This window comes from Taudactylus pleione, unplaced genomic scaffold (assembly GCF_031769625.1).
Source record: "Taudactylus pleione unplaced genomic scaffold, aTauple2 ptg000140l, whole genome shotgun sequence".
Lineage (NCBI taxonomy): Eukaryota > Metazoa > Chordata > Amphibia > Anura > Myobatrachidae > Taudactylus > Taudactylus pleione.
This window is the reverse complement of record NW_028284542.1, coordinates 1,062,497-1,082,072: the sequence shown is the minus strand read 5'-3', so window position 1 is coordinate 1,082,072 and position 19,576 is coordinate 1,062,497. Positions and strand designations below refer to the sequence as shown.

Here is a 19,576-nt window from a genome sequence, read left to right as displayed (position 1 = left end):
ATTGTAAAGCGAAACAGAATATGCTGCGCTATATAAGAAACTGCTAATAAATAAAATAAATTAATTAATTCAAATAACAAAATGTAATTTTTGGGGAGAGATGAGTGAATCCCCCATCATTGGGTCCATAGGGCTATGTTTATGTTAAAGCCAGTTGTGCAGTTATGATTTGCGTGTGAGTAGACGCGGGTGTGCCTGCGGGGAACTGCATGCGCTGCCTGCAGGGGTGCGTCATAAAACATGGGTAGCATAGTGTTTTATATCAGTTTCAGGGAATGCATTAAGGAACCTTATTGTTACAGTGGGTTCATTGATTCCCCTCGTGCTATCTCTACGTAAATAGCCAGCACACACTCTAAGAAATCAGAGCAAAGCCACTCTGGATTGATGATTAATGGACAGGACCCGATTCTTCATTTGTGGAAAATTTCCCGTTTTTGTCATTTACCCGGGATTTTTTTGAACCTTGGGATTGTCGCAGAAGAAAGAAGAGGGAAAAGAGGAGCAGTGCAAAAAGTGTAGAACGAGCAACTGGGGTTTATTTATAGCAAAGGACTTTTTCTATGGTTTGTGTGTTTTTTAAAGTATTATGCTATGTGGTTAGCTTACATCTCCGATGGTGAGTGGTCTGCGCATGTGCAGAACGGGTTCTGCGATCCCGCCTGCAGACCCTTCCAAGCCGGAGCATGATTTACATGCAGCGGCATTTGGGGGGAGGGGGCATGGCATGCCACTGTTCCTGGAAATGGGGGCATGTGTCATCCCCGTTTTTCGGGATCGCAGATGCAGCAATGAGGTGTCTGTTTCGTACACACACCTCCTGCTTCACTAGCATTTGAGATGGCCGGAATTGCACAGCAGCTTGTATGCGGCTCTGTAATTTTGTCCATCTCTGTATCAGGCGCTAAGTTATAGATGCCGACTTTCTGGCAGCCCATTTCGGGAGGGGGCTGCCGGGTCGGTGCAGCAGGGAGGGTGGGGGCGGCTGAAGAGGGTGGAGAGGGGGTGTGTATCCGCACGATCATGTCATCGTGGCCCCGCCCCTCGCTTTATAATGCTGATATTACCGGCATTACAAAGCAGGGGTCGGGGCTACGATGATACAATTCAGCGCGAATTGCGTCATCGCCCCTCCGGACCGTCCACATTCACGTGCGGTCGCAGGGGTTAGGGGGGGGGGCGGCGGACGATGCGGGGGACTTGCCTCCTCTTGCGGGGTGTCGGGAGCGGCACCCGATTTTTGGGAGGCTCCCGACAGTCCCGGGAGCGTAGGCAAGTATGCGCTAAGTTCTACAAGCAACAGCATGTTCTAGAATCTATAGGTATGCTGGCACTTGTAGTTCTATGAGCGTCAGCATACCTGAGCAGTTCATGGCTCCCAGGTACTCTGTGAGTGCTTGGTTCACTTTTCAGAGGTTCATCTTCAGCAAATATCTGTTCCAGGTGTCAAATTGTAGCAGTTAAGTTAACACTCCCTTACTGTACTTAGCCTAGGCGTTCCGACCCCTTCCTTATAGAGATACCAGTCAGGAATATGGTAGAACGTTGATATGAATGCAGGTGAGGGAATATTTGCTATGCATGTGCAGTCAGGTGCCTCCTTTAGCTTCATTCCTTCAAATTCTCTAATTAGGAAGCATTTGGCCAGTGATTAGACTTCTCTAGAACAATGAAAGCAATGATATATGTTTATGCTATAAAATCAAAACATACTGACTGCGTGTGACCAAGCAGTGGCCTTGTTTTCTCCAGCAGAATAAGCTCTATCTTGTTCACTTTTCCAAACATTGGTACAAGCAATTTAAATCCATCTCAAATAAATTTTTGCATTCTCAGGCCGAGATAAAGATGATACTAGGAATGGGAGTACCTGCCGCTGATATTGTCTACGCAAACCCCTGCAAACAGCCGTCTCACATCAGATATGCAGCCAAGCACGGTGTCAACAAAATGACGTTTGACTGTGAGAGTGAACTGAGGAAAATCTCAAAGAATCACCCAACTGCTGAGTAAGTGATGAACAGTCTAGAACCAGCTTTTCTGGAATATGTCTCGTCCTCACACTAGGGGTATCTCAGAGCCTTATCATATTCTGCTTTGATTAATTTACCATCTGTCTGTCCCAAAAGCTAAAATATCTCTTCTCCAATAGTCTCAATGGGTTGGATATGAGTTCCCGGCGGTCAGGATGCCGCTGGTCAGAGTACTGACAAGAGCATCTCAACAGTGAAAATTACGACAGCGGAAGGTAAGTATACTAACACTAACCCCTACCCTAACCCTCCCTCCCCGATAACTAAACCAAACCTTCCTCCCCTAGTGCCTAAACCTAACCTCCCCCTCCTCCTCCCTACACCCTAAACCTAACCCTCCCCCCTTAGTGCCTAACCATAACCCTCCTCCTAGTGCCTAACCTTAAACCTAACCCTCTCCTAACCCCCAAAACTTACCTTCGGGATGCTGGCGGTTTGGATACTGGAAATGGTAACATTTGTCCAAATCGTGAGTGTCCCATCACGATGCCGATGGGCGTACCCGCAGATCGTACATAGGCCCTGATTCAGAGCCGGACGCTCTGACCAGAGCGCTCGCTCTGATCAGGGCCCACCTCCATAAATATGGAGCGTCCTCCTGGACGCTTGTATAGCTGTGGGTCACCACCCACAGCATATACGAGCATGCAGGATGATGGTCTCGATGGTCTTGACCATCGCAACCATCGCCACTGCGAGCAGGAGCCTGCGGTTGAGTTTTTCAACCGCAAGGCCAGGAGTGAATTTGGCTCTATCAGAGCCAAAATCACTCCCACTGACATCACTAGTGATGTCAGTGGGGCCGGCTTCAGACGGTAGGCGTTCCCATGGGAACGCCTCCGTCTGGCAGGCACGCCCCCGGCACGCCCACCAAAGGGGGCGTGCTGTCAATTAACATCGACAGCACGCCCCCTTTGATCAGACACAACGAGCGAAGGAAAGTCCTTCGCTCGTCGCGTCTCGCGCATGCGCACGACGGAGCTCCCTCCGTCGTGCGCATGCGCAGTGCACACCATCGACCCACTTGCGAGCGGACAGCCGCTCGCGAGTGTCTCTGAATCAGGCCCATAGTATTTTCAGATCTTGCCTAAAGCAGGCAAGATCTGCCAATCTCGTACACGACAATCGTTAAGGAGGCACAATAGATTGTTGGTCAGATTGGACACTTTTTAGCACCATATTGTGTCCTGGAGTGCCGGGGATAGTTCAAGGGAAATCACTCACGATATACAGTACATATACAGTATATGGGGCCAATTCATCAACACTAAAATAACGGTTTCAAGGACATTTGCCTTAATTACCTTTATTTTAGTATTCATTAACTCACTTAATGCAGTATGGGGATGTAGAAATTAGGCTATTCATCAAATTCCGAAAATTATGTATTTTCGGAATTTGATGGTGTTGCTATACGCCACGGTCAGGTGGCGTATAGCGGGTTTCACTTACCTGCTTTTCAGCGTGGCAGTTCCTCCTCTGGCTCGCTATGTCACTTCCTGGTCCCTCCTCTGGCTCTGGCTCTGACACTGTGTTCTCCCGGCAGAACACAGTAAAGTAAAAAAAAAAAAAACAATAAAGTTTAAAAAAAAAAAAGAAAAATATTTAGCAAGGCGGGCGGGAGGTCGAGGTCTGCGAATGCAGCCAGTTGGGGTCCAGTCGGCCAGGTAGGTGGGGGTGGGGAGCGGAGCGGGGAGGGGGGGCAGAAGGGCACAGAATTACAGCAGCTGTAATCAGTGCTGCACATGCTTTTGTGAATGTAACGGCGAATGCGCAGCACTGATTACAGCTGCGGTAAGGTAGAATAGATAGGGAGAAGTATCTATTTTCTGACAAGCTGTCATCGCAAAAATGACAGCTTTTCGGAATAGATACTTATGGAGAGGAGGAACGATGAATTCCTCCGGTAATTGCGAGTTCTAAACCTAATTACCTCCATTGCTATTTTAGTGTTGATGAATAGGCCCCTATGTATCTAAACTTAGTCATTAAGGATTAGCACCCTCAGAGGCCCCTATTTATATTATTGTTGAATGATTTTGGTTTGTATTTGGGTGGAACCAGGAAACACTTTAGGCTGCTCTGTACCTTTTCTGCAGCGCCATTCTAGCCCTCTATACCCCTTATTCCTCATTGAGCTAAGAACGTGGCTTACATGCCCACTACACTGCCGTGGCACTCTCACAAGACACAAGAGTTTGGTGCAATTGCCTGGTCAGCCCCCAGTTCCCACCCAGAAACGCCTATTTCACGGAAAGTGTGGTCCATAGACAGACGGATCAATCCATGCGTAGTACCGATCACCGTCAGTAAGCGTATGGCTGATCCATCACATGCGCGGTTGTAGATTTATTTTGGGGGGAAGCATGTGCCCGTGTCTGCGGCAGGTGCCTATCAAGGTTGAAAAGATTTATGAGGGAAACGGACAGAGCTGGAAGATGCTCCAAAAGTCTGATTTGTAAATGATTTTTTAATAACATTATTTTGTAAATTTCTCATGCAAATAACACATAAATAAAATCTATTTTTGTCATAGAGACAGATGAATGAAGGACTTCATTTTGACACAACACAAGGTCATTTTATTCACATTCCGCGGCGCATATCCTAACCCACTGCTCCATGCTCCTTCCTCACTATCTACCCCATCTGTGTCGCCCCTGTCTGTCTGCCCCCCCCCTTTAGAATGTAAGCTCTCACGAGCAGGGCCCTCATCCCTCATGTGCTTTTCCTCCCTTACTTATACTATCATGTACTCCTAACTCCCCAATTGGCACCTAACACCTGGTTGCTCATGTCCTGCTACTTGTGGTATGCAGCAATGTTTATGGTTTGACAGCGGTTTAAACTGTGGATGGCAGAATATTATCTAGCTCAGACCCCTCCCTTTATGTGGTGCTTTATTATTACATCCCCCGAAGACAGACGCTTGTATTGGTTACTGTCTCTCCTGTGCAGGATGATCCTCCGCATCAGCGTTGATGACAATGGATCAATATGCTGTCTAAGCAAGAAATATGGAGCCCCATCTGAGATACGTGAGCACCTGCTGAAGATGGCGAGGAGCCTGAATGTGGCCGTCACTGGAGTCAGGTGAGGTGACACCGATTTCTTGTGTGTCGTTGTCCTGATCGTGGAGCGGATGGTGACAGAGATATAACCAGCCTAGTACAACCTAACAAGAAGAGCTGGACAATGAATACTTTGAATAACTATACTGTATGTCGCTAAGGTAAACTGATCTAGGTTAGAGCAAATGCTTCTACTGAATTATTACACAAGGGAAGCGTTCCATTAGACAAGTTTCTTTGGGATGTAGTCAGCAGTTGGAATCCCAGCTCCAGAATCCCAACTGCTGATATCCTGACAGTAAGTACAGTATTAGGGTTAGGGGGAGGCTAAAGGTGCCCACACACATAGCGACATTTTACACGATTTGGCCGATTTCGACGAATCGTGACAACGAATCGGGTAAAAAAAAGTACAAGTCGTGAGTTTATACTCACGAGCACGATGCCGATGCGTGTCCCCGCTCGTCGTACATCGCATCTTCTGATCTGCCAGATTAGCCAATCTGGGATACAATGCATTGGCTGCCAGATAGATCTTTAGTCAGATTGGACATTTTTAACTCCAAATCGTGATCACGATGGCAAGGGAGCTCCCGTAAAGTTCATGAGGAAATTGGCCATATAATCGTATCGTGAGGACATCGGTATGTGTGTGGGCACCTTTAGGTTTAGGCACTAGGGGGGTTAGGGATAGGCTGTGGGGGGCAGGGTTTGGGTTAGGCTGTGGGGGAAAGGTTAGAGTTAGGCTGCGGGAAAGGTGGGTTAGGGTTAGGGTAAGAATAGTTATCTAATCCTGTCAGGATGCCGATATCGGTATTCTGATCTCCGGCAATCCGACCGCCAGAATCCCTTTCATTGCCTGTCATTTACTATGTTGACATTCTTAATGTTGTCAACATTTATAATAGTAATATATTAGCAATTGGTGTAGTTAGAAAGGAAGCAATAGGGAAAAAATAAACAATATTACACCTCCCAAGCCTCCTAATTATGATTCCTGGTTATACAAAACATACTGTTTATCTAACAGGACATATTTAAAATGTCTATGTATAAATTCACACCCCACAGAAACCCATTACTCTCCACCTAGCTGTGCTGGGCTACAGTGAGATGTTGACATGTAGTTAAATGGTTAAATGCTACAAGCTGCTTCTTTAACTGTTATTGTGCAAAACTCATCAGACTCAATAACATCACATGTCTCTTAACAGTGTATTATGGTGCAAGGCTAATATGTCTGCGCAAATATTATTATATACTTAAAGGTCAGGCTAATTAGACTGCAGCTGCAAGACTTGTTTACTTAGCTCTATTAAAGGTTCTACATGTGTCCAAGCCTGTCACAATGTCTATTGGAGAATCACAGTGCTGTAGGGCTGACCAGTACTTAGCCCAAGAAAGATTACTACCTTATTGTACTAACTGCTGTTTATCTTCTATCACCTATATCCTGTTATCTTCAAATAAAGCCAACTCTGGTTTGGAATCAACTTGTGGACTAACCTCCTTGTTCACATGAGTTACACACCTACCAGCTTGCAGGCATCTGCCAATAACATACATGTACAAATCAGGTGTAAAACTTTTGGGGGCATATTTATTAAAGCAATTTTGTGGTTAACCAATGGGGTCTGCTATATTGTGATATTTACATGTTTGGCTACAGTAGCTAATGCCATATTAAGATGGGGATAGCCATTGTAGCTTATAGGCTACACACCGCAACATTTACAGGGAGAAGGATTCCATCCCAGCAATGGGCACTTGCACATGCATGGTCTGCTGATCGCTTGTGCGTAGTGGAGAATTAGAAAGTAAAGTGGTTGTATCAGTGATCACTTTACTTTCACACATCGCGGGGACAGGCCCATATCAGAGCCCCTGTCCCTGTGTGTGTTTTTTAATACATCAGAACCCTGAAAATTAGTAAGTAGGCCCCTTAATGGCAGACAGTCAGCAATTAACAGATTGGATCAGTGCCATTTAGGCAATGAGAGGATGTCCTGTCTCACGCTACCTCCTGTTGTACATTCTCCTTTCTGCAGCTTCCATATTGGTTCTGGCTCCAGTAACCCCCGGAGTTTTCACCAAGCTATTGCGGACTCCAGACGTCTGTTTGATATTGGAAACGAACTGGGACACAAGATTAGAGTCTTAGATATTGGAGGGGGGTTTCCTGGTCACCTGGATTTCCAGCCAAGATTCGAGGAGGTGAGCTTAGAAGAGGCATTTGATCAAAGTGTAATCAAATGGATAAGAGACGGGAGCAATAAAGTTTATTTATTTGAACACACACTGTAACTTGATTTGTTCTTGGCGGCTTTAAAAAAACGAATCTATAGTTAACAGGTCCAAAATGGTTTCCCGACCTCAGAGAGATCGGCATATTGTATGTGTCTTTTTGTTCATGTAAGTTTTATAAACTTGTCTTAAACAATTATGACCTTGAAAGTTATGGATTTTCCTGTCATTCTTTCCTATGGAGGGACAAAAATAAAGCATTGCATTTTTTGGTTATGTTTTCAATAGAGATGTGCACTGACTAGAGATGTGCGCCGACCCCCGTGTTTTGGTTTTGGATCTGGATCTCCCCTGGTTTTGGATCTGGATTGGTTTTGCAAAACCTCACCTCCATGTTTTGTTTTTTGTTTTTGGTTTTGGATCTGGATTTTTTCTTAAAAAATCATAAAAACAGCTAAAGATTGCATCCAGCTACAGTAGCTGGCTCAAAACTGAGTGATAAATAGAGTTGAGGACTGTGCAAAGATGATGGTTGGGGTACCCCTTGAGGATTGAAGAACTGATAGTTGATAGTTGGTGCAGCCACTGGCTGAAGTAAGAAGAGTTGATACTTGATAATTGGTGCAGCCACTGGGATCGGAATGAAATCAGCCGGACGTATGTTCAAATCCCGATGCCAGAAACCCGGCAACAGAAGATCCCGACAGGTGAGTATTTTTTACTATTACTAAACCTACCCCCCCTAACCCTAACCCTCTCTTAGAGGTGCCTAACCCTAACCTCCCCCCCAAGTGCTAACCCTAACCCCACCTGTAAGTGCCTAAACCTAACCCCCCTTCCCCGAAGCCTAAACCTAACCATCCCGGTGGGGGTGCCTAACCCTAATCTTCACCTGGGGGTGCCTAACCCTAACCCCCCCTTATCCTAGCCTAACCCTCCCGGGGGGTGCCTAACCCTAAGTTCACCCCGGGAGCCCCTAATCTAAAGCGGCTGTCCGCCGTCCGGCTTTCCTTTGTTCAGTATGTGGGGCGTCGGGCTCCCGGCGTAGGGATAATGAGTAAGAAGAGTTGATACTTGATAATTGGTGCAGCCACTGGCTGAAGAATTGATAGTTGATAGTTAATTGTTGATGCAGCCTCTAGGCTGAGTAGTAGTGGAATACAGAGCTATAATTAGGAAGGAACCAGTTCTGCAACAGCCTTGAGGGCTGGAACTCTTGGCAAGTTGCGGCTGTTATAGCCTTGAGGGCTGGTGAGGAATGACAACAGGTGGCCTTTGGGTCGTGAAGCAGGATGCAGCCTTTGGGTTGTGTAGCAGCCTTGAGGGCTTAGAACCCTTGGCTGAATGTCACTGTTGTGCGACTTGTCCCGCCGAGTTGACACAACAAGCAGCAGTTGGTTTAGAATTTTCTTTAAAAAAAATGAAAGGGGCATGCAGGAGATTCTGTCTGTGGCTATTATAATTTCTGGACATTCATAAACCATAACATTAAAACTGTCAGGCAGCAATGCCCCAAACAGCACATAATGGAAAGGAAACAGGTGCAAGATGGAATTGTCCTTGGGCCCTCCCACCCACAATTATGTTGTATAAATGAAACAGGATATTCACAGACAAACCAATCACTTCAGTGACAGGGACTGCCACTTGTGGCTGAAATGATTGGTTTGTTTGGACCCCCCCCACAAAACAAGCTGTCAATGTGCATTGGACATTGGTGGCAATGATCCCATACACAAACTGGCTTTACAATACATTAGATTAGATGTCATCATCATCATCCCCATCAGTGTGTACATCCTCTTCTTCACACTATATTAATTTGTCCCCACTGGAATCCACCATTACAGGCGCCTCTGTATTTTTTTTACTTAAGTGCTGGTAAAGGTCTTCCTCGTGGAATTTGTAATTAATTTTGATGAACATCATCTTTTCCACATTTTGGGGAAGTAATCTCCTATGCCGATCACTGACAAGGTTCCCGGCTGCGCTGAAAACTCTTTCAGAGTACACACTGGAGGGTGGGCAACTTAAGTAAAGCAAAGCCAGTGTGTGTAAGGGACTCCAAATTGCCTCTTTTTCCTGCCAGTAGTGAAAGGGACTGAGTGACATGCCTATTTGGATGCTATCCCTAAAATAATCATCCACCATTCTCTGAATGGTGACCGTATCAGACAAAGTCACGGTAGACATGTCACTCATTGTAGTCAGTTCTTTCAGACCCAACCAGATGTCATTAGGTTTTGCTGACTGATATACATCACCACCAGCAGTGGGTCTCTTAGGAAAATTTTGTTTTTTCCTGGCAGCTGTAGAAACTGAAGGAGATGCTGCCGTGTCACGTTCCACTTGAGCTGACAATTTTTTCACCACCAGCTCTTTGCATCTTTTCATATTTATGTCCATCAGAAAGAAAGACACAAGGTATGACCCAACCTAGGATCAAGTATTGTCGCCAAAATATAGTTATCTGATTTCAAGAGATTGACGACCCTTGGATCCTGGCGTGGTGAATGAAGGGCTTGATCTACATATCCGACATACTTAGTGGAATTACTCCATTTCAGCTCCTCCTTCAGTTTCTCCAGCTGCTTTGCAAAAGTCTGATGAGTGGAATGACCTGACTCAAGCTGGCAGTGTCTGAACTAACTTCACATGTGGCAAGTTCAAAGGGTTTGAGAACCGTCCACAACACGGAAATTATCCTCCACTGCGTTTGACTAAGGTGCATTCCCGCTCCTTTCCCTATGTCAGAGGCCGTAGTGTAGCCTTGGATGGCCTTTTGCTGCTCCTCCATCCGCTGAAGCATATAAAGGGTAGAATTCCATCTAGTTACTACCTCTTGCTTAAGCTGATGGCAGGGCAAATTCAACAGTATTTGGCAGTGCTGCAATCTTTGACACGCAGTTGCTGAATGTCGAAAATGTCCTGAAATCTTTTGGGCCACTGAGAGCATCTCCTGCACGCCGCTGTCATTTTTTTAAAAAATGTTGCACCACCAAATTAATTGTGTGAGCAACACATGGGATGTGTTCGAATTTGCCCACATGTAATGCTCGCACAATATTGCTGGCATTGTCAGAAACCACAAATCCCGAGGAGAGTCCAAGTGGTTTAAGCCATTTTGCAATGATTTCCCTGGGTTTTTCTAAGAGGTTCTCAGCGGTATGCCTCTTAGTGAAACCGGTGATACACAGAGTAGCCTGCCTCTGAATGAGCTGGCATTTGTTAGATGTTGCTGATGCTGCTGTTTGCACTGTTGGAGGCAATACACCTACCCAGTGGGCTGTCACAGTCATGTAATCTTTAGTTTGCCCTGTCCCACTTGTCCACATATCTGTGGTTAAGTGGGCAGTGGGCACAATGGCATGTCTGCGGACATTAATAAGGTTTTCTTTAATGTCCTTGTACAGAATGGGAATTGCTATTCTAGGGAAGTGAAATCTAGAAGGGACATGGTAGCGGGGACACAGGACCTGCATTAATGGCAAATACTGGATGCACATCTAATACCAGCATAGCTGTTATGGCGTCAGTAATCCGCTGTGCAACTGGGTGATTGCTGTCATACTTGGCCAATGCAAAGGATTATGTGACAGTCAATTGTTTGGTTGAACTACTAAAAGAGTTCTTCTTCCTGGTCCCCTTCTGGGATGAAGATCCACTCATAGCAACAGCAGCAGCAACAGGTGTAGCACTCAAGGATCCTTCTGAGGAACAACCGGTAGGAGTGGAGTCAGTCCTTATGATATTGGAAGCAGGACTACTTCCAATCACGAATGAGGATGTTGATGATAATGCAGGTGTTGGTGGTGGATATTGCAGGAGCTTGGATCCAGATAGAAGGGAGCAGCTAGGTGACACTGGGCTGATTGTTGTTCAGTTTTTTGTCCCCAAAGTTTCAATACCCCTTCCAATTTGATGAATGCACTGCAAGTAACGTAACAGGGAGGAGGTTCCAAGATGGTTAAGGTCCTTACCTCTACTCACTGTTACATGGCAACGGTTACAAATGGCTTGGCAAAGGTTGTCCGGATTTGGGTGGAAATGATTCCAAACATGAGATGTGGATTTTTTGGTCCTTTACCCAGGCATGCCGGCAATGGGATTTTTTCCCACCATGGGCAACAACTGTTGCCTGATTTACAGTTTTTACACAAACATCCTAGGCATCAACATCCTCATCATCCTTGTTGTTATCACCAACTACATAAATATCCTCCTCATCCTCCTCGTGCAATTCCACAGACGCATCCTCGATTTCTACATCAGCATGTTGACTTGTGCTGCTCATCCCCATATTTGCAGAGGGCACACAAATGATGGAAGGAGAATCTTCTTCAAGTACAGTATTAGAAAGGTCAGGCTCACACATGGCAACCGTGGACACCCTTGGACTCTCCTCTGGGATTTGTGATTTTTCGGAGCACACAGTTGGTTCCGGTGTCATACTCGTCTTAACAATTTAAATTATTTTTCTACCTCTCCTACAAGCAGAGGGGCTTAAATCATCACTAGAACCACCAGTCATAAATAAAGGCCAAGGCCTTATACTTTCTTTGCCACTTCGTGTAGTGAATGGCATATTGCCAATTTTTTGTTTCTCTAAAGGTAACTTAACTTTAGATTTTTTTTTCTTTAACAGGGTAAAAGTAGTTTTTTTTTAGCCTGACTTTTTGGCCTGACTTAAGCCCTGGTGCATCAGCCTTCATAGATGACGTTGACGGCCTTGCATCATTATCATGACTGCTGCCGGCAGCTACAAGACTGGTATGTGGATCCTGCTCTTCTGTCATGAGACTGTCCTCCATACTCACTGCGGTCTTACAGCAGTGTCACCAAGCAATTATAGCGCAGCTAAGCCGCGGCTAACGCACACAACCAACCACACGCAACAAAAAATTGTTTTTCTTTTTTCACACTGGTGGTGTGGCTATCACGCACAAAAATTTTTTTTTTAACTTTCACACTGGGGGGGGGGCTCTTGATACATGAGACACAGGCAGCACAGCACCCCTGCTGGTAAGTGTGGCTAACACGCACACACAAAAAATTGTTTTTATTTTTTTCACACTGGGGGTGAAGAGCACCCCTGATGGACAGAGCACCCCCTGGACAACACAGCAGCACAGCCAGCCTGCCCCCATGGACAACAGCCAGCTAGCCCCTATGGACAGGATGACAGCCAGCCAACCCCTATGGACAGGACAACAGCAAGCCAGCCCCTATGGACAACAGCTAGCCCCTTTGGACAGGACAACAGCCAGCCAGCCCCTACATGGACAACAGCCAGCCAGTCCCTATGGACAGGACAACAGCCAGCCAGTCCCTATATGGACAACAGCCAACCAGCCCCTATGGACAACAGCCAGCCAGCCCCTATGGACAGAACAACAGTAGCCAGCCCCTGTACAGTATGCACAGCGTCAGCAACAGCGCAATCAATTTCACAGCCCCATCTCTCTTCACTCTCCACAGCCGGAATGAAAAATGGCGGCGATCGTGGGACCTTTTATACAATCCAAAACCCGCGAGAATCCGACAGTGAGATGATGGCATTTTGCCTCGTTTTGAGATCCGAGTCAGGTGGGAAAACCCAAGCCGACTTGGATCTGCCTCGTTTCTCAGGGAACCGAACCCGCTCATCTCTAGCACTGACCCCAGTGTTTTGGTTTTGGAACTGGATTTATCTACTTGTTTTGGTTTTGCAAAACCACCTTCAAATGTTTTGTTTTTGGATCTAGATTTTTTTTTAAATGCTAAATTTTTAAAAACAGCTAAAATCATGTAATTTTTGCAATCCAAAACCCGATAATTTGGATTTAGAATATGGATTCCGAACCGCTGGAAGATCAGAATAGCTACTAGGAATTATCTGGATCTACTCAGAAGACTAAAACCATGACTTGGATCTGTCCGGATTCACTAAATTTGGATGGATTCGAGTTTCTGGAGAAGCAAACGGCACATCTCTAGTTTTCATGTGTGTTTTTGTTTTTCTTAAAAACTGAACACACCTGAATTTTGAGGTTTCGAATTGAATCGAGTGCCGGCTTAGATCACTTTTAGCATTCTAAGTAGAACCGAGTCCCAGCTCGGGTCCACTGTAAGTTTAGAGCTCGGATTTAAAAGACTAATCTTGGGGGTTTGGATTGCATGTAAACAGGTTCAAATTACATGATTTTAGCTGTTTTTAGCAATCCAAAAGCCGAGATTCAGTTTTTAGATCCGAGTTCTTACAGTGGACCCGAGCCAAGACTCGGTTCGACTCAGAACCCCAAAGTTTTGGTGTTCGGGAGCACAGGGAGGTCACTATGACAAAATGTACATAGGGGACACAGGACAAAAGATTCCACAAAATAGAATGTATCTGAGCCTACATATTAGCGTAAATATTAGGGCATTACTCCTTGCAATAAGTAGTTAGCAGTGCTCCCCAGGAGTAAGGTAACATATACAGAACATGAAGCAAAGATATATCTTGAAGAACAAAATAAAGGAGAAAACTCCTTTTTTGGGGGCACTCTTTTTTCATTCCAGATAAATAGTTAAAACATAACTTTTATTCATCTCTTGATATAAAATAAGGTAGAGAGCAAACAAAGGTTTCCATGTTAGGTGACACACAAGGTGTCCCTGGTATGTTGACATAAAAAAACAAATATTAAATGTATTTATACAAAAATCAATAAAAAATTCTCCCAGATGAATCCTCTGATTGGGAGAAGTGGCGAAATATAGATATGATTGAGTAAAAATTCACACAGTATATTTGGGTACAACTCAAGTCACATATAGGAAATGTATCAAGTCACATCAGTGGCGTTACATCACCACTCAAAAATTGGGCTGGTATCAACATAGAATTACCTTATTATGTGTGATGTATAAGGAAACACACCATTTTAGGCAAATTGCATCCAATAAGTCAGGCTTCCTGTTGAAAATGCCCATCGGCAAAACGTGCATCCATGGAAGGAAGGGGTTCTCAGCGGTGCACAGCTGAACATCCGTCTGCGTCTGGAAGCTTCTCGGTGATCTACCCCCGCACACACTGCACCTCTCTCCAGGTACTGCTCTCTCCCTCAGATGCTCTCTCATGGTGTGAGAGTGTGTCCCGGCAGCACTGCAATGTTATATACAACAGTGCGTATATACAACCCAAGTCACACATAGGAAATGTATCAAGTCAAATAAGTGGCGTTATGTCAACACTCAAAAATTGGGCTGGTATCAACATAGTGAAATACACAATGGCACGCAACAAGGCTGCCCTCTATCGCCGTTGATTTTCATCCTTTGCATGGAGGAATTAGCAAGATCTATACGAGCTAACCCCCATATTTCTGGTATTCTAGCAGGTGGGCAGGAACACAAACTGGCCATATTTGGTGATGACCTACTAGCCATTGTTTCACATCCGGTGACATCTTTGCCTCATTTGATGCATGAATTTGAACCTTTTGGACAGTTGTCCAACTTCAAGATTAATTTCTCAAAATCTTGGGCTTTAAATCTGTCTGCACACACATCTGTAATCTCAGATCTACAGTCCACGTTCCCTTTCCCTTGGCATCCCTTCCATATCACCTATCTAGGGATTAAAATTACTAAAAACATGTCGCAACTTTTTGCCACCAATTTGTCCTCCCTCCTCTTCTCCATTCGAATGGATTACTCCCGCTGGCACTTGAAACATCTCTCTTGGTTGGGGAAAATTAATGTGGTAAAGATGAATACGCTTCCCAAGTTGCTTTACCTCTTTCAGTGTCTATCCATTCAGATTCCAGATTCTTGGTTTCGTTCACTAAATTATCTTAATACAGCAATTTATTTGGTCCAGGAAAAAACCTTGGACTAAACGTAATCTTCTGTTTAGGCCAAAACAAATGAGTGGTCTCCAAATTCCAGACATCAAATCATACTACAACACTATTCATCTTAATAGAATCCTTGAATGCACCAGATATAGAGAGGTAAAGCAATGGGTCGCTCTCGAAGGGTGCTTCATGAAACTCCCCCCTGAATTTACACCTTGGATTCCTTCTATTCCTAAATTAGGCATCTCTCATCCGACAATTTCTCCTTCTCTTTCTATTTGGAAATCTGTAAGAAACCTACCCCACATTTCTTCACGCTTTGGCCCTCTTACTTAATTTCTGGCTAATCCTGACCCTGGTATTAATTTGACTAATTTCCCTAATTGGGTGCGGGAAGGCCTTTTTCAGACTGGCCAGCTGGTGTCAGGTGTTAAAGCATTTATTGAACTCCAGGAAAAGTGGTCGATACCTCGGTCCGACTTCTGGAAGTATCTACAGGTTCGCCACTTTCTATCCTCCGCGGGTAGACTGAAAATCACTGCAAACACTTTATATCTCACCAACTCATCCCTCCCACACAATTTCTGCGATTTACCAGATACTCCTGACTAACCCTTCCTCTTCTATACCTCCTTGGGCTAAAAAATGGGAATTAGATTTGGGTATTTCCCTCATAGAGCAAGAGTGGCAAACAATTTTTTTCAAGACACACTGTAGCTCGGCTTGTTCGACTATCAAGGAAACCCAATATAAGATTTTAATGAGATGGTATGGGCATCCTACTCTACTCCATGCCATGTTCCCAACAAAATCCAGCTCTTGCTGGAGATGCCTCATAGCCCCAGGTTCATTGCAGCATATATGGTGGGATTGTCCCCGGATATCTAAATTCTGGTCAGAGGTCTTCTCCACCTCACAACAAATTTTAGGCACCTCTGTCCCTATTGATCCAGCATTCTGGCTACTTAATCACTCACATTCTTCATTGGGATGCTACAAGATATCCTTGCTGCGCCATTTAAGTAATGCAGCAAGGGCCGTCATTCCAACTTTTTGGAATTCCTGTAACCCACCCACCCGTAAGGACTAGTTCCAGAGACTTGATTATTATATGGCAATGGAGGATCTTCTAATCCTTTCCACCAATAAACCTTCTACTTTCACTAATACCTGATTTCGATGGCTGGAATACAAAACCTCTGCGGAGTATAAAAACTATGGCCCTCATTCAGAGCCGTACGCTCTGAGCAGAGCGCACGCTCTGAATGAGGGCCGGGCTCCATTTTCATGGAGCGTCCTCCTGGACGCTCGTATAGCTGTGGGTCACCACCCACAGGCTATACGAGCGTGCATTGTGATGGCCGCGATGGTCGAGACCATCGCGACCATCGAATTTGCGAGCCGGAGCCTGCGGTTGAGGTTTTCAACCGCAAGCTCCGGAGTGATTTTGGCTCTATCAGAGCCAAAATCACTCCCACTGACATCACTAGTGATGTCAGTGGGCCGGCTTTTGACGGGAGGCGTTCCCGTGGGAACGCCCCCGTCAGGGAGGCACGCCCCCGGCACGCCCACCAAAGGGGGTGTGCTGTCAATCAACATTGACAGCACGCCCCCTTTGATCGGACACAACGAGCGAAGGACTTTCCTTCGCTCGTCGCGTCTGGCGCATGCGCACGACGGAGCTCCCTCCGTCGTGCGCATGCTCAGTCCATAACATCGACCCACTTGCGAGCGGACAGCCGCTCGCGAGTGGGTCTGAATCAGGCCCTATATGTTTCCAACAGTTTCTATCCCGTAATATATTTCGGCTTCCTTACATTTGGCTAAACTTACTCTTTTAATACAAAAAGACCCTCCCCTATCCCCCCTACTTGATAATCCCTCTATATTTTTTTCTTTTTTATTTTATCTCCCTTTTGTTATTCAAGATAATTATTGTTTTTTATATAATTTCGTAAAACTGGTTTCCAATTTGTATACATTTTGAAACGTATATGTTGACGTTGTCATGCCTCTGTATATCTGTACGTTTTCTCTTTGGAACCTTGAATAAAAACAGATTGCAAAAAAAAAAACATAGTGAAATAAATAGCTATCTGGCGAACTCAGATAAATATGTGTATGGACTAGGTATTTCAGATAAAACCGTTTTTATTTGTGTAAATCACAATGTACTGACATACAAACTAAAATAAAATCCTGTATAACGTATATAATACCAGTGGTACTTAAAGTCCGATCCTGTGACAGCAGGTAAAATCCTTCATAAATAAGGTACCAGTGGTGCTTAAAAAAGTCTGATCCTTTAACCCAGCAGGTACTGTATGGTACTATATTTTACCACAAACTCCAAGAAGGAGCAGCGCAAAAAAATCCCAACTTATTTCTATGCTGGTATCAACATAGAATTACTTTATTTTTTGTGATGTATAAGGAAGCACAGAAGTAAATGCAAATTACATTTAATATTAATACGGGATAATAGGTGTCGGGATTCTGAGTACCGACACCTATCAGAATCCCGACCGCCGGCATCCCGAAGGTAAGTAGCGGGGTTAGGGGGAGGGTTAGGCACTAGGTGGAGAGTTAGGTACTAAGGGGGAGGGTTAGGTTAAGGGTGTAGGGAGGGGGAATTTAGGTTTCGGCACTAGGGGGGGAGGTTAGGTTTAGGCATCTGGGAGGGAGGGTTAGTGGTAGGGAGAGGAGGAGGATTAGGATGCCAGCATCGGGATTCTGACCGCTGGAATCCCGAGCGCTGGCATCCCATACCCAACCCAATTAATACAAGCACATACTTTAAATGGTGACACCTCAGATATTAGTAGGTCTTTGACTCTGCACCTAATTCAGTCACTCATTACATATCACCTCAAACTTTGAAGTACAGTAGGGTGCGTTAACTTAACAATAAACCAATCAATACTGTACATGCACAAAATGGTGGAAAGATACATTTTGCAACAAAAACTTTAAATGCATCAAATTAGGTAGGCAATATATGACATTAATTCATTACAATTTCTATTTAAGCAATTGCTGACAGCATGTCCATTATTTGCATGTGATATTTCAAAAGAAAGTCAGTACATGTAAAATGAACTAGCAACAGGAGCATACACTGTACAGTATCTGCCTCAGCCAGCTGCATGTGCCACTCAGTAATTGCAATTCTTTAAGACTGCGTTATGGTGCAAATCATGAAAGAGGTTACAGCCGAAATAATACACAGTCCGTGCGCCACTTCTACAGTCCTGCAATGTGCTAGGCCAGGGGTTCCCAACCACGGTCCTGAAGGCACACTTTAGCTGGCCACACATCTAAAGATTATCTGTCCAACCAGCCAACTAGTTGATTGGTTGGAATGAAAATCTGGTAAGGTATGAAAGCAAATGTCAATCAGCAATTTGCTCCCAAACGCCGGAAAATGGCCAAAAACTGTTGTTTGAACAAATTGTTTACATCAAACATTTAGCAAACTTGTCTGACGACCATTTTCATCTATTTTCTGGCATTTAGGAGCAAATTGCTGATCATTATTTACTCCAATATGTTACCAGATTTTCATTCCAATCAATCAACTAGTTGGCTGGTTGGTCAGATAATCTTTAGATGTGTGGCCAGCTTAAAAGTCCAGGTTTCAAAGACAGCCATACTTAAGCACAGGTGTCTTAATTAGTACCTTAGTTATTTTGATTTAACCATCTGTGCTCATGAAAATCACTAATACCTGGACTGTTGGGGTACCTTGGGGACCGAGGTTGGGAAACACTGTGCTAGGCAATGGATTGCAAAATGAGAGAGCGGTACCTGGATGAGAGGTTTGCAGGAAAAGTACACGCTTCCGCTTCAGCATGTGAGTAGCCCAGAGCGCACTGTTGTATATAACATTGCAGTGCTGCCTGGGACACACTCTCACACCATGAGAGAGCATCTGAGGGAGAGAGCAGTACCTGAAGAGAAGTGCAGTATGTGCGGGTGTAAATCACAGAGAAGCTTCCAGACGCTGACAGAGGTTCAGCTGTGCACCGCTGAGACCCCCTTCCTTCCATGGATGCGCGTTTCACCGATGGGCTCAACAGGAAGCCTGACTTATTGGATGCAATTTGCATTTATTGGTGTGCTTCCTTATACATCACACATAATAAGGTAATTCTATGTTGATACCAGGATGTAGTTTGACTACCGGCGGCCGAGATGCCAGCCGTCGGAATCCCGACAATAGAAAACCAACCCGGGACTAAAGATAGGCGTCAAAGTCCCGGCGCCTACCTATAGCCCCATGTCGAAATCCTGACAGCCGGCATCTCGAACAAAGGTAAGCCGGGCACTGTTAGTGGTTAGCTGTGGGTGTGTGGGGGGGTTAGGTTTAGGCACCACCGGGGGGACTTGGGGTTACGCACCCCCCTGG

At 45.0% G+C, this 19,576-nt stretch overlaps 1 pseudogene; it reads left to right on the top strand.

The window, feature by feature from the left end:
- LOC148522736 (antizyme inhibitor 2-like) overlaps positions 1 to 19,576 on the top strand; it is a 77,117-nt pseudogene that overhangs the window by 28,909 nt on the left and 28,632 nt on the right.